Source organism: Ctenocephalides felis, unplaced genomic scaffold (genome assembly GCF_003426905.1).
Source record: "Ctenocephalides felis isolate EL2017-DRISC unplaced genomic scaffold, ASM342690v1 CF-g0.4_SCAFFOLD_01886, whole genome shotgun sequence".
NCBI classification, from domain to species: Eukaryota; Metazoa; Arthropoda; class Insecta; order Siphonaptera; family Pulicidae; genus Ctenocephalides; species Ctenocephalides felis.
Genome location: NW_020538040.1, coordinates 146,090,304 through 146,107,970, shown reverse-complemented (window position 1 = coordinate 146,107,970; position 17,667 = coordinate 146,090,304). Strand labels below are relative to the sequence as shown.

The following is a 17,667-nucleotide window of genomic DNA, read 5'->3' as shown; positions in this document are numbered from 1 at the left end:
AAAAACTATATTATTTATTGAATAATAAGGATCCAAAATATTTGCTCGAATTTTGACGAACGATCCTAAACCAATTTTGAAATTTCAGATTTCAGTTAGGAATTTTGCTGATCAGTAGTTTTTGCTTGGTTTTTAGTTGAGTTTATTCTTGATAAATCGTTGAATTATTATCTTCCCGTAGGGTAAGTTATTGTAATGGGCCGAAAATCGAAAATGAAAATTTTTGCATTTCTCGACGTTTTGAAGGTTTCTGAACATTTTGGCATACCTCAGAAAAAATGGATGTGTGTGTGTGTATGTATATATGGATACAAATTTCCAGTCACGTTTTCGGGCGCACGGATCAACCAATCAGAATGGTTCCAAAAACATTCGATTCCTATTGATAGGTAGATGAGCTGATTAGTTTTTGGCAAAGGCAGGCCCAGCTATTTCGAAGATACAGAGCTAAATGTGCAAAAATAGTTCTGTTTAAAGTGGCTTAATTATAAAAACCAATCGTTACCAATTAGTTTTTGGTATAGCTAAAAATTGAAAAAAAAAACAGAAACATTCATAATTTAAAAAGTTGCTAAAATCAATTCTTTTTAAGTTGATCTTTTACACATACAAGTTCTTGGTTGTCTTAAGCCAAAGTGCCACTTACACCTAGTTAACTCAAATATTGACTACAAACTATATTTTGAACAAGGACATTATATATTTATTATGTTAAATTTTAGATTGATCTTTTTTTGAAAAATTAACAAAAAAAATTATTTGTAAATGAAACTTTTCAGTGCAACTGTTACCAGTAGTTTTCTACCATACCATATTTACATACGAGATATAGAAATATACACAATCTTCAAAATTGAGACAAAATTGATTGATTGATATTTTTTGCAGTATCCTTTTTTATATCTATATAATTAATACTATATCTGAATATAAATAATAATGCAAATTTACTTAGTATCCTTATCTAAAACCAGATCCTTACAGAACTAAATGCAAGGATCTGGTTTGTTGTCTCTAATTTCCTGTATTATATACATCTTATATATATATATATATATATATATATATATATATATATATATATATATATATATAAAGTTAATACAAAGGTAATTTAGGTGGTCGTATGTGTTATCTTCTGGGAGGTCAGTTCATCGCGAGAACATATTGTGTGAGAAGTTTAAAACAATACAATTCTTTATCTGAAAAAAATAATTATTGTCTAAATACTAATTATTATACTTGACAACTTGCATTCAGCAGGTTTGCATGTACAGTTAAAAATTACACAAAAAACAAGAAAGTTTTACATGCTACTTAAAAAGTACATGTCCACTTTAATTTAATTTTACTTTTGTTCCTTTCAATCTGAATATATAATGATAGCGTGGCGTGGAGAAACTTTTGTAATAAAAAGTTAAAATTACATTAAAATATATTCTCGTGGAATTTAAATTGGTTAGAAAAATTAACTAGACAAGATATTACAGACATTTCAAAAATTAAAAGTTCTTAAAATTGATAGAAAATTATTTTTTAATAACTTACCTTTATTTATTGAATTCATACTTATTCAACATCTCATTTAACATTACTCATTATTATTATTATTATTAATTATTTATTTTTTAATTGATAGTCCAAACTAACAGTGAAGAATTTGTACAATCTATCAAGACAGAAATTGAAAGTACCATTTTTACAGGCAATAACCATAATTTTAAGTAATACCTTAATATAGCTATTTTATGTAAATTAGTACTATTAGTATTATAAATGAAATATAATTTGATTTATGTGATATCTACTTAAATCGAGGTCAAAATCAAGAAATCTTTTTAATGTATACTTTTTTAATCTATCTGCCTAAGACATTAAATAAGTTGTTTATAAAATTCATAATAAAACTAAAAACTTCGTCCATAGATGCAGTTCTCAAAAAGATTACAGCTCAAAAAAATAATAGGTTTGATGGATTTTTACTTACTATTAGTAGTTCTAAAATGTATCTTTTTTTTGTATTTTCTACAATGTATTTGATCTGACAATTTACTTGCTAAGGATCAGTCTATTTTCATATTTTTGTGAAATTTAAGGAACAGTTATATTAGTACTAATTTTTACTGCGTATTGATAGATTATCGAAATCGCGTCCTTCTGAATTCAAATATTCATTATTATTATTTCATTGATTTTTTTAAATTGGTGGAGACCGACTTGCAGACATGTCTAATCTAAAGCAACTAAGAATTCTCTAATGAAGAAATACTATCAAACTGGAATTACAACTTACTAATGAAGCAGATGACTGCAATCGTCCATCAGAAATATGCTAAATCAAAATTTTAGCTTCAAACAAATATATAAATCGATGTGTTTGATTGATAATCTGTAGAGATTAAAAAAAACAATTCTAACTGCGTAAGAAACTATTCCGGAAGTATCAATATAAATTTCTGCACAAAGCTCCGATTTGACTTTGAGCGAAACCAAACCAATTATATTACAACAAATAACACTTATCAAATAAACAACTATCTGACTATGTTCAGTAAAACTTCCTGCTAATTCATTTTTGTAGAAATTTTTTTGGCTGTTTTTTCAAAAAATTCTTTTTACCCAATAGACGGAAAAAATTTGGACGGCTAGGGGGCAAACAGGCCCAATGTCTTGTTTTAATTTTAAAGGGACTTTAAAAAATAATAGCTACATTACATCAACCAATGCAAAAATATAAATTTTATGGATGCAGTTTTTACAGAGATAACACTGTAAGTAACCCTGATTTGGTATTTCGTCAGAAATATTCATCAGTAGAGTTGAAAAAACTATTTAAAATTGCTTTATGTAACTTAATTTACTTTTTTTACTCATTTTTATCACAACCAAACTAAAAACGGAAGAAAATACTTTTGTTATGGATTTTCGAATATTGCCGTTTATTTTTCAGTAGCAATGTCGTAAAAATCATAGTGATGGCTACTTATACATATATTGCCCTCTACTTTCAAATATTGTTAAAAAAATTCTTTACTGGTTTTTGAGATATCGGTGGTGGACCTTTTTACCCGCTGACCTTTAAGCCCTACTCTACCCTATTAATTCTTTTTTTTTTCAAGAAGTTATACATATTATATGAATTAATTAATATTTTCTTCATCATAACTAACATAAGTGCTAATAACGATTAGTGCAAATGAAAAATGCCGATAACTTTTTTTTATCAGAATTATATTGATGATCATGTCATACAAAGCTATTGTATGATGATTTCACCAATTTTGAATTAGATCCTCTTTTAATAGATTTCATTATAAATCATATCTTTATCAGGGTTTTTCTCAATTCATTGTTAGAACATTGTTAGAAAAAAAGAGCTATAAGAGTACCGTGTTATAAGAGGGATATTCTTAGATTTTTAACCGTATGAGAGCAAATCCGTATCATATAAATACTGTGTTATCCGGGTTTCCTATATATAATATAAAAAATAATAATATGGCTAGCAATGCTCTAGAGCAGGTCCGTGATCTGATAATGAGTTAAACTCCAACTCGATTCAGGGAAGAATAGTGTGAAAATCTTCCTATTGCCATTTCACACCGCAGTACACGAAATGGGCTTGGAAACATATTTTTGATCTATATTGTCCAGTAAAAATCGACATCGCTACTGCAAGATGTTAGAGGTAGTTCAGAGCGGGGTGCAAACTCACAACCCCGTTCACACAAGTCGTGAGCTTAACCATGGAACACGCATTATACATAATATGTATATATGTATATGTATGTATGTTTATGTTAATATAATTTATTTGTGAATTCACATTATTTACAAATTGGACAATTCGTCTCGATCTACATAAAGAATTACCTGAAAGCACGTGCAGTATAATTAAATAGAACTTTTACGAGTTGCATTCGACTTGCATTACATTCCACTACGACTGACTCCTATCTTCACTTGCACTATGTGAAAGGAACCTAATTATTTCACGCGGTCGCATTTGCTTGATCCGTGCAAAATCCATTCTCTATAAATCTCTACAGACCTTCGACTATTTCGAACGAGTTGACTGACTTCTACAAGTCTGTCTGATTCTTGCTATATAATCTACACATCCCTGGATAAAGGAGGAGTTGATCTGTATAGGTTTGATGACATTAGATTATTACTGTACTTCAAAATTTATTAAAATTACTTATGTTTTATTCGATTTAACGCACCGATTGCAAGTAAAGTTTCTGATGTTTTAGATAGATTCTAAGGAGCTTAGGTTCAGTGATATAAAATCTGGTCCAACATTCTGGAAAATGGTTTTGATATTTGATGTCACTCATATGAACACTTAAAAATTTATACAAAACTAGTTGGTATTGGTATTGGTATTTTGCCTTAAGGCAAGTTACATGAACTTTCCGATATGTGTAAATAATCGACTTAATCATATAAAAAATAAATTAATTTATGAGTGATTAAAAGTATTCTGAGTGGATTTATTACATATAATTGAGAACGAACGAACACATTAATTATTTGGAGTATTTGCTAAAAGCAAATTATCAAACATCAACCTGTTTTCGTGGGACTTTAATGGTTTAGTATGTTCATTAAGTCTTAGTATTCTATCGTTATACCAAGTAAATTGTCTAATTTTGATTTTAACAAACGTCAAAAAAACTACTCATTTTCTCAAATTTTGATGAATTTTCAAAATTAAACTACTTGTCGTAAGGCCGTAATATTTAAGTAAATGATATATATCGCCGAAAAAAGTTTCATAAAAATCGCCTTACATTTATTTTCAGCAGTTAATTATAAGAAAACGGCTCGGTAGATTTTGACCTAAAACTAATCAGTATCTTCTAAACTAAAATCTTTCGAACAGTTTTTGATTTTTTAAAATCGATTTGGTAGCATGAGCTTAAATGTGAACGAAAAGTTCAACACATTTTTTCATATTACAAAGAAACGGCCGGACCGATCGTCGCACAAAACTAAAAAACGATAACCCTCATCGAGATACATCAAATGACTTTTATATTTCTGAAATCGGTTCAGGCGTTTTTGAGTAAACGTCGATCAAATGTCTAATTTTGACAAATGTCAAAAAAAAACAATACTAATTTTTGCAAACTTTGAAGAATTTTTGAAATTAAACTTATTACTCTTATTTTAATTCTATTTAATAGACCAATCGCAGCCAAAACTTCAAGTGCTCTAGATTCTGGAGCAAAGTACACCAATATTATAGATTATAGAACCGTCCACAATTTACTCAACATATCAGAAAAAACATAGGATAAATATAGGGTACGATACTACCATAAAATAGAGAATAGACCAATATTACGTAGCGATCCTCATACAATATTGTACTGAAACTGTCAAAATATCACGTATTTTTTGTACGATAAGGCGTACAATAAAAGGCTCACATAAAATACATTTTCATTCTTATGTTATCATACCACATCACAAAGATGCAGTTATAACATTTTTTTTACATTTGTGCGTATTCTAAGTAAGATTTTCTATCTAAAACGCCCGATTGCAAAGCAACCACATGACATTTTGAACATATTTAGTACCATTTTGTATGAGAAGCGCTGATTATTATTTTTCAGGTTTCATGTTATTAGATCCTAATGCATATTATGTAATGGATTTACCTCCATATTTATTTCATTTTTATTTAGTATATAGGGCATACTATATTTGGAGCAAAAATCCAAAAAAATTAATTTGTTATTAGGTGGTCGATTCGTGGTAGTGGTCTAAACTTTAGTCTTGGCAGTAGAGGTTAACTAACCCTTTCCACTCGCAAATTCCGAAATTATTATGTATTTTGCCGCCGGAGCGGCGGCATGCGAGTGGAAAGGGTTGAATATTGTCACAAAAGAAATTATTGAAAATGAGATCTTTTTTTAATATTTCTATATCATTTGGTCGTAAGCTTAGTTCCAAGTTTATATAAAACTACAGAAAAAAATATATATAATTATGTGAAAAACCATTATGTACAATAATTTACTTTGTTTTAAATTATTATATACTAATTTTACGTTAAAAACTATCAAACTTTAGAAAATTATCAAAGAAATAAGTATAAACTACTGTATATTTGATTATTATTAGTCACCCTAAATGGCTTAACCAATATTGTTCCAAAACCTGTGTTTGATATTATTTTATTTGCTTACAAGTTCTTACAAAAACATGGATGAAATTTGCATCGTCAACGAAGAAACATTTCACACAGAATCAAATTTAATTTAAACTATTTAATGCAAATGCCATTCAAAAACAGGCTGATGACTATCTAAATTCGGCTTTCCTGTTTTTAGAAGACGCAAACAGAAGTTTGCATAATTAGATATTAATTATTTACAAGCATCACATGAAACCAATAATCACAAATCAATATTGATATCTAGCAAATGGCTTTGAATAATTAGACACAGACAATATTAATCGTTAACAAAGTAGAAACACGTTTTTTGCTATCAAGTTAAAAATGATTCATATCAAACTTGCTTGTTAGTTTGCATCTAATAAAAAAAAGAGTGCGCGTAAGGATCACACGCGATTAAAGTAAAACTTATTTGCTACTGTACAAAGTAGCAATTTTAAGTTAAGTAAAAATAATACATTATATAACAATTAATTTTGAATAATGTTTATTAGTAATATGGTAACACTCGTGATGCACACATTTATTAGTGTCAACCATTGTACACATTTATATAATGAAAAATTATAAATTATATATTTATAATAGCATTGAAAATATGTTTAATATTTAAAAACAATAATGTAACTAAAGTCATACTTCAAATATGACATGATCGGTTTGTCATTGCAATTAGCATTTAGAAATGAACCTTCATTAGAGAAATGAAGTAATTGCCGATTAATAATTTCTATAATATTCGTTTACACAGTGGTTTATTTTAAACAACGCCTAAACTAATTTTGTTTTCGCAACTTTACTCATCATGTAATTGTGTTTGAAGAACTTCATGTAATTAAAATTAACATACATCCATTGACACAGTGGTTTACACAGTGGTTTATTTTAAACAACGCCTAAACTAATTTTGTTTTCGCAACTTTACTCATCATGTAATTGTGTTTGAAGAACTTCATGTAATTAAAATTAACATACATCCATTGACTGCTTGTATTTTTTTTTTACTTTTTCGCTGGCGATATAATCTCATTCTTTGAACAGCTGTAATATCTGTACAACGACAGATCTCTTTTCACACACACGACGCCTAATCACAATCGACCCGTATTGAAATGATATCATCGAAAGCGAATGACGAATCATTGGCACTTTTTTTACACCCTAGTTGCGCCTAAAGAAGTTTTGCTTCAAAAATAGTTCTCTCTAGTTGGCAAGATAAATGATTCTATAACACTGTGTATCATATTCAGGAGTTGCTCTTCTTTAGCAACATTTCAAAAGCTCGCAAAGTTCTGTCTAATTTTCAATGCCAGCTCTCTAAATCTATTAATGCCAAGTGTTTCTCACTCTAGTCTTGTCACAACTAAGCTGGAATTCCTTTTAAACAGTTTTGTTACTGTAATAATACTAAAATCTTTCTCACAGTTGTAAAAGTGAATAACAGCCATCATTAAGACCACGCGTAATTATCGATAGAACAAGGATAACATAGGAGCTATCGTGTTCGACCAAAACTTTGTAAGCAAGGTCTTAGGAATGGACAACGATTCTCAATTGTAATAGAAAACTAATAGTATATGGCATCGTGCCTTAATGCAAATTAAGTACCAAAATTTTTTAAAAAAACTTTAACATTTTTTGAAAATTTTGAAAAAAAATAGATTTTTGAAAATTATGAATTTTTTTGGGAAAAATTTGACTTTTTTTAAATATTAGAATTTTTTTATTATTCAGATAATTTTGATAATTTTTCCAAAGCAAAGCAAGTTGCGTAGCTGTTTTAGAGACCAAATATCGAAGCGCGTAAGCGCCGCGTTGCACACATACGGATAAGCATAGGTACGGAACATAAAATAAAATAGTAAACAAAATTTGTACTTATTATCAACTCTCTATAAAATATCGACAAAAATTTGTATCCGCACACACATACACACACAAACATATATACATTTTTTCTAAGGTATGCCAACTTTTCACTTAAGTTTATTAGGTGATTATATTACGAAGACAGAAAATATTTATAAATTTGTAGCTTTTAGAGTATTTTTAAGCTTTACTTATTGCTAATCAAAACTTTCAATAATTTTTATACATCAACCTATAATGTTTAGATGTTATTACAAGAAGAGTTTTATCAAAATCCAAAAGGAGTAAACCTAAGGTTATTGTAAGACCAACATTATTATTTTTAATTTTGTTCTAACTTAATATATCTTATCTCTATTTTACACATTCAATTACACTTTTCACGAAATTCAAATCTGTTGCCTTTACCAGCAGTAGTAATTTGTTTCACTTTTGAAGTATATAAGACAGTGTGTCCTGATTTAAAAACCGTTATGTGTGAAAGAGCTAAACAAATTTTGTAAAATCCAATTTTTTTTAAATTTGGCATTTTTGGAGAGATCCAAGATTTACCATTCAAGGTGACTGATTAACCTTAACATATACAGAACAGAGTTTTTTTTTGAATCTGTTTAAGTATTAGAGGACTCTGTTTCTCAACTAAAGAAAAGAAATTTGTTATTTTTTTATTAAATTGGTCACTTAGGTGTCAGAGAACCCCATTTTGTGTCAAAGGTCCTAGAATTACATCTATACGAATAAATCAAACCTCTATACGAATAAATCAAAAACATTTATTTGATTTTTTTATTAAATTATGCTCTGCCTGACACAAACTTATTCTACTTTACGTGTGAACAGACATTTGTAAATAAAATTAATTTTTCGACATTGAGAAATATTGTCATTAACACTTTTGGTTGAATTTAAATGTTGTTTTTTGTAATATTTTCATAATTCAATTAAAATACTGATGTTACTTTCTATATATTGTATTTTTATTGTAAATTTGTATTTTTTAATATTTGCATTAATTTATACATTTTTTCAAAGTTTTCGAATTATTTACTATACTATATCATTACTTATAATGACTATGATGAAAATTTGTAAATTATAATAAGGACCAATAAATACGAGCTTATTTTATTAGTATCCATAATATATTATTTAACCTTGTATAAACATTTGATAATTATAATCAAAAGTTTAATTGCCGTTTTTTTATTTAATAATTAATATTGACATAGATGAACAATAAAGATTAGCAAAATTATTACAACTTTCACCGTGTTATATTTTCAATTCAAATTTTTTTTTTGCTCAATCAATTAACATTCCCAAATCATCATTATTTATTGAGATAAATATTGTATGTGATTAAACAATATAATGACAAAGATTAGTATGGCAAATAGAGTCTGAAAATATAAGCAAGATTCTCTTAATTTTTCCATTTTATTCTAGAACAAAATTCTTAAGATGCCACTAAACTTTACATAATAACAATTACAAATGTGTTATATCATAAAACGTGCTGTTGTTAAATTAAACAAGTTTTCTTGCAAAAGAAGTTTGACCTGCACTTTGCTGGTTCTTTCATATATGGGAGTTGAAAATTTGATTTACAACTTACTACGAAAACAGGTTTGGAATTAAATGACACGTTTTATGAATAGATGGTAAAAGTCAGAAAAAATGGTTTTATTATTATTAAAAAAATCTTATTGCTATAAAAGATAAAACAATATCTGGTTTGTCATCGAGATTTAGCTTTTAGCAATCTAAAGCACATTCTAAATTTTTATGCCAGTATATTCTGTTAAAAAAGGTATTCTGTTAATTACGGTAAAAACTAAGACACTTTCATAATTTCACCTCATCTTCATCTTGTGAGAGATAGTAGTTTAAATAAGTGATAGTACATATTTATATTTGCACATGTGTTACGATCCACCTTTCTTTAAAAAATAAAATGTAACAGTATGTTTAAAATATGAGTAAAAAATTATGCTTATGAAAGTTGTATCAATTTTTTTAATATATACTTATTATCAATATTAAAAAATAGAATTTAACATTACATTAGAGAATGTACTTATTAAATGTGTATTCACAGATAATCTCCAGTTTTGATCTTTTTATTCTGGATAGCAATAATGATCTATTTCATATTTATTCAACTTTATTTATTAAATTACGATAAATATTTATTGATATCAATTTATAATAGATTATACGAAGTTATAAAGATCAATATCTATCAAATCAAATTTTAAATTTAATTTAATTAAATGAAATTCTTATACGAGCCATATTATTAGTTGTGAATAATAGTAATTATTATTAGTACATTACTTCACAAATTGTCATCATAACTGTTATTATATTGATTTGTTTTCTTTTTTATTAAAAATAACAATTAAGATACAATAAAATCTTATATATTGAAATAGTAAAGATTTTAAACCTGAAACATTGATATTAGGAGGGCAAATAATTTCGATTCAGTATTTAAATTTAATGTTGAATAATAATGCTTCATCTAAATTACAAAGTTTTAATACCTTAATTTTAGTGTCAAAAATTTAGATGATTTTATAATTATAATATTTTTGGAAAGTATAGGTGTATTTTGTAATGCGAGGCAGTAAATTTATATTATATGATAATTTATAAGATAGGAAATTTTAATCGCAAAATCTATAAATTCATTTAAACACATGAAAATTATTTATAAATCATATTGCTTAAAAACTCAAAAAAATTGTATATTTGATTGCTCTATGTTTTCACAGAATAACAAATAAATTTTTGTAAATAATAGATTTGGCTTTAAATATAACTGTACACAACATTTAAAAAATGTGCAAAAAATAAATAAAATATGAGTAGCAAATATTTTAATTCTTAAAAAACTTAAAAACTACTCAATTTCAGTTTTTTGTGGACTATTAAATGATTAACTATCATTCAATAAATGAATGTGAACATCATGGACTATTGATTAATGTACTTGATTTTTACAATTAATTACCTATTCATAAATTTCAATTTTAATTTCTATGTGGACAAATTGATGATAGTTACAAGTTTCTTCTAATTTTAAATTTGATAAGGGACAATAGTAGTTTATTTTCTTAACTCAAATTAGTTATTAGTTAATTATTTCGGATTGTAATTGTGAATTTAATTGTAACTTGAAGCAAAACTTGAACGTGAACGATATATTTCTCTTTAAATAAAAGTATCCATAGAATAATGTTATAAAAAAATAAGTAAAGTAAAATTATAATATGAATAGCGAATTTCAAAAAACATTATTTCTTGGACAGAACAACAATCATTTTTGCGCCAAGTTGTGGAGATGAACTTCCTGTAGTTATATATGATTGTTCGAAAACAACAAGAATTTCATCGCCTAGGTAATACATGTTTGTATTATGATAAAAAAGACATGTATATTACGTTTCATTATAACAATATATTTTTCAAAATTCTAAAAACCAGAAACAATTACTCCGTTCCTGCCTCTAACGCAGTATCCAATAAATCTCGAACTCTATTTTTTTAGAAAACAAATTTTTAACTAATAATAGTTTTTTTTAGAGTTTCTTAAGTTTGAGAATTACTGGTATGACGTACAACTCAAAAACAAAATACTACCTAATTCATAAATGACTAAAAATTATGTAATTACACAAAAAAGATTCCATGGTCGCTGTACGAAAACTTGCATCAAGGAAATTGTTAAATTAGATATCTTAATAGATTATGATAAAATTGTATATATATATATATATATATATATATATACTTAGGTGTATGTATAAATTCATAAACTGCCTAATAAGAATAAATTTAATTATTTGATTATTTGATTAGTTTTGCGAACTAATCGGCCGAACCGTTTTTTTTAAATTAACAGATAAGTGCTAAATTTTTATCCATGTTTTTGCAAAAATCCTGAAAAGATTTTGAAAATTTAAAAACCGTTCGAAATTTCAGTTGACAATCGTGCTGAGTCCATTAATTACGTTATAAATTTAAAAACCGTTCGAAATTTCAGTTGACAATCGTGCTGAGTCCATTAATTACGTTATCGATTTTTTAGGTTTTTGGACTCCCTCCCTCTCCCTTGGTGATACATGATGATATTTTAAATTAACCCTCATCCCCACCAAACGTATATATTTAGTTATGAGAAAAATTGTAAAAATTTGGATTTTTTTTTAAATATGTGGATTTTTTTAAATTTATGTAAAAAATAAATATATGTAAATATATGTAATATCTAACTAGACCCCTTTCTCGTACACGAGATATTTTATAATTTTTTGTCAAACCCCACTCCCCATTAAAGCCTCACGTGATTAATGAAAACTTTAACCCCCTTATCAACTTTTGGTAAAGATTTTCTGAAACTGAAATTTTGTATGATAGAGTTTATTATTTTTTCAAACATCCTAAAATATTACAGGACTTAAATATGATTAATTATAAAAATGTATCATTCATTCATCCAGTGTTTTTCTCATGTTTTTTTGGGGATCAATTCATTGATATTTGTAATTATTAACTTCTAGTAATTTTTTGCATATCTTTACGTTTCAAAGGATTCTAAACATTTTGGCATACCTCAGAAAAATTTATGTATGTGTGTGTGTGTTTGTTTGGATACAATTTTTCGTCCACGATTTCGGGTGCACGAATAAAAAAAATTAAAACAGTCAAAGGTGATTGGCTTTTAACATCTACTCTAATGACGGCTATAAATATACCAAAACATCCACCGGTAAAAAGAAAAGACTTGCATTTATTGTAAAACCCGCCTTTTTCGATGTATGACCTGTAACTTTTAGGTTCATGTTTTATGTACTGATGTCCCAAAGAAGACGAAACGATTTCTTTGTGAACTACTTTCTTAAAAATTAGTATCTCAGTATGTCCTTACTCTATATTTCATTTTGTTCATGCTATATAGACAATTTTTGTGATAGCTGGCATATTTCTTAATAAATATGTTATTATAGTTCCTACTTACAACAATACTATCATCTTACTGGTATTCAATTAATCAAAGATGAGCAAAAATGATTGAGACTGGTTATATTATCATTAACTAAATCAATATCATTAGAAAACATGAAGCCGTTTTGTCCGTACTTCCCCTATAAGATAAATAGGAAAATAATATCTTAATTTTTGCAAAGTATTCAGAATAGATTATAAATGACTTCGTATCTTTTGTGCATAGATCAGAATACATCTTCAATCATAACACATCAATATTATTATTCATTCATCTTCAGCTTTTCATAAAGAGATGTTATATCAACAAAAAACGTGTATATTTCTTCGACCTGCGGCTACAGATGTAATAAATAATATCAAAATAGATTGAATTGTATGAAGAGAATGAATCTATCATATTGGAAAATGATGTTTGCAATGTTTTATCTGTAATCTTGACGATGACATGAGTAAATGATTATTAAGCCTTTTCATTCATATTAATATGTGCAAGATTCGACTAACGATATTGCTATTGGCTTCTGGTCTTCTCAACATTTTCTGATAACTATTACATTGAAATAAACCGGTCGGATAAAATTATACACTAAAATCATTCATTCTCAGTGTTAATACTTATTTATTGATGTAAATATATATTTCTCTTATGTAACTTTGTTGTCTTAGTTCGTTGACTTTTGTCAGCGAATTCTAAACTTAGTTTTTCCTTTCATTTTGTTATGGTTTATTATTTTATGTAATATTGTCATTTTTAGGGTTTTATTTTTCTACTTGAAATATTTAATTTTCAATCTTCTTAACTTATAGTAATCGCAAAAAAATCGAAAATTAAACTTTTTGCAAATCTTTACGTTTCAACAGTTTCTGAACATTTTGGCATATCTTAGAAAAAATGAGTGTGTGTATGTGTATGTATATGCGGATACAATTTTTTGTCGACGATTTCGCGAATACGAAGATACGGGGCAAAAGTGCCAAAAATGGTATTTTAGGTATTGAGAGCGTTTAAGATAATAATTAAACTGCATTTCAGTAAACTTCTTTTGAATTAAAAATAAAATGGTGGAACTTTTTGCCCTCTGACTGTCCCTTTTTACCACGTCTATAGAGTACCAAAGATTATGTGACAAATATTTGAAAAATAGCAAAAAGAAAATCGTAGTTGTACAATGATAAATTAGCTAAAAATTTTACTAAACATAGATAGTTGTTAGTTTGACACATGTTATTTGTTTTGATGCAGGTGGTTTAGTTTTCACAGGATAATTGCTAAAGGTCAAATTGGACTTCTGTGAAATCGGATGCTTCGGCGAAATCCTTCAAATTCTACAATGATTTGAATAAAATTACACGAGATTTTACTTCTTTAGTGGAACAAATTCTGATAAAAAATATGTAGAATAACAGTAAAACAAAATGCTAATAAAATAATTTCTATAGAGAACACCTACAGTAAACCACCTAACTCTATGACGGATATATAAAAGACGTCTCATATTTTCAATTTGTAATATTATACTCGCAATAAAATGCCACACATTGCGTCCACAATAACAGCTCTAAAGCATGAATGAGAATTATAAAATCTATTTAACAACTTTAAAGAACGTATTAAATATTTTTCAAGCGTCGTGCAAAAACCATATAATATTTTCTGTTAGTGGTTAGAATCATTGACGGGGGCGGTCGAAATCCATTATAGACCTGATTTTGCATGGTGAGAAAACACATACGAAATCGCAATAAAAACCGAATTTTATTGTCAGTTTTATGAATGTTATTAAGATTTGTACGCGTATTATAAAATGTGTATTCGACCGCAAGTTACTTGCCGGAAACGGGCGTCACGTGAAATTTACTACTTTAATAGGTGATCAGATTTATGTGGCGTTTTATTTGAAGTTTATGTGAGAATCAAACCGCAACACAAAAACATTTCTAGAGAAAAACAACGAAAACATACCAACTGACACATGACTTGCTACACCGACTATTTCTAGACATAAATATGCACATGATGTGTGACGATTTTTTATATTCGAACAGAAATCTGAATTATTATTGTTTCTGTTTCATTTTACTATTTTGAACAGCAATCTAAACTTAAGAGTCCTACAAGCTGCAGTACTAATTTGACTTAATACTATTCGGCAACCCAAACAGTTGTCCTATCTCAGTTTGAGGAATTATCATTACAATTTCTGTAATAGGGCGAATATTTTTATTGGTGCTGCAATGCTGGATCAGTTGTAAATTATATGGTAAAATAAAAATAAGTTTTAGGAAATTAACAATATTTTACAATATTTTTATAATTTTTGAACAACATTCAGAACCTAATAGTCCTATAAGGTGTTATGCTAATTTGACTTAATACTGTTATATAGTTAATATTCTGTTATATAGATGGCAACCCCAATGGCAAGTTGTCATATTTCTGTTTGATGAATTATCATTACTATTTGTGTAATAGGACGAATAATTATTGTTGCAGTAATACCAGATCAGGGTTATTTTTACTTGGCAATATATTACTATCTATATTTCTAAGAAAAAACCGTTGTCACTACTGCTTGACAACAGGCTGCTCGAATCGGGATCGAACCCTAGACCTCTGATTCAGGTCCAGTCGCACTAGCAACTTTTCTACAAGCAAGTCCTATAATCAGAATTATGTATTCTATAAGCTAGATTCTATATAGATTCCTTAAACTCATGTTTCTAAAAGGCAACCCAGTTGTTGACCTTTTTTTCTGATAGAATTAGATAAATTTATATTTTGCTACATTACGCATATGTTAAAGCACCAGTTATTCAAGTAGTTTTGCGTACCGAATAGCATATTCTTTTTTCTCCAATTCTTAGTTAAAATGTGCCTACTCCTTATAGAAAGCAATCCAGTGGTTTACCATCCTCTTTATTATGAGATCATATCAAATATATTTCTAATAGTGATGCGAAAAAGCCCTGAAAGGCTTTTTCACTTAATATTATATTTTAGATCTATTATCTTAAATGTAAATCTGACATCAATATTGCTTTTAATTAAGCTGGTTAAGGAGGATATCAAACCCTAAAACAGTGGTTCTTAATATACGTTTTCACATGAATAATGATGCTTACCAAAATTTTGTTAATATATCACATCAAAAGAATTTAGTTATAACCTTGCTAAGAGCATTTAGACACTTAAAATATCATAACGTTATATATTATATCATACGGCATACGAAATATTTTTTATAGAAACTTTAATTTTTTATGAATATTATTTTTTATCTTCATATGTTAGTTTTTTCAACTTTACATAATTGTTAAAATTTACAATTTTTTTTTTACATAAATGTTACATAAATATTATTATTACATAAATGTTATGAAATATTGAGATATGAAAAAAAGTTTCAATATAAAAATATTACTATTTACGCAGTAGTGCCTGATGGTTATTTTAACTTAAAAATATAGTTTTTTGTTATTTATATTTTCAAGCAACAACCTTTATCACTACTGCTTGATATCAGAATGAACGTAGAAAGGGGTTTGAACGTGCAAATTTGTGGTTGCAAAGCTGAGGTTTCTTTCGTACTCTCCTACGAAAAGGATTTCCACCAAATTATTTTATTCTGCAATTATTCCTCTTTGTGTAGCTGCAGTTTTTATTGATCATTTTATTCAATATTTTGTGTTATATTCGTTTTTATTTCTTTTTTAATTTAACATATTTTTTATGCATATCCTCATTTATTCAATGCTCTACAAAACATTGGTTGGGTACATTGAATGTCCAACATCGGAACCTTTTGGTTGCAAGGCAGGAGGCTGAACCACTGTATCACGTACACCCCAATAAACACAAAAAACTAATAACGATCTAATCGTAGCATGACACTTATTTCTGATTATTTTACGTTTTGAAATTTATTTTTTATGTTTCTATGGTCTTTTGCATCAATTTTCAATTTTCAAGTATCATTTACATCCTATAAAGTCCTATTAGTTCCTATTTTTCTATCATCTACACAATAATTCAGTTTCTGTTTTACTGCAGAATCATATCCAGCAATTTTGTCCTATTTTCTCTTATCAATTTTTCTCTAGTGTCAATAAGTTTTATTGGCATTTCCGAGTTTATGTCTATGATCCATATAGAGCTATATGTTTCACAAATAGAATTTCACAATATGTCTCCAATATACTTTTCAATTTGTGTCAGAATCATGCATCGTAACTTTATCTGCCCATATTCTATTTTTTTTTTTTTCAAAAACTTAATTTAACGTTTTAAATAAATTTTATCACCACTTTTTAAAGCAATTGTTTCCGACTCATTTTTCTATTGGAGTTCAGATTCAGTTTACCAAAGATTCAGTTTGTCTTTTTTAAAGATTCAGTTCAGATTCAGTTTGTCTTTTTTAAAATGATGGACGGTTGGCATGTAAAATTATTATTGTTTATTGCGCGTGATTATTAATAAAGGAATGATTAACAATTGTTTAGCTGAAGCTAAATAAAAATAATAATAACACAATTATCTTTAAAGACTCAGATATTCAAATTCTTACTAGTTCTTTAAAGGACTGCTTATAGGA

General features: G+C 27.5%; 1 protein-coding gene across 1 annotated transcript in view; it reads left to right on the top strand.

Annotated features, from left to right (window-relative positions):
* LOC113376037 overlaps positions 1–17,667 on the top strand; it is a 245,732-nt gene that overhangs the window by 179,810 nt on the left and 48,255 nt on the right. The gene's annotated exons all lie outside the window — the stretch shown is intronic.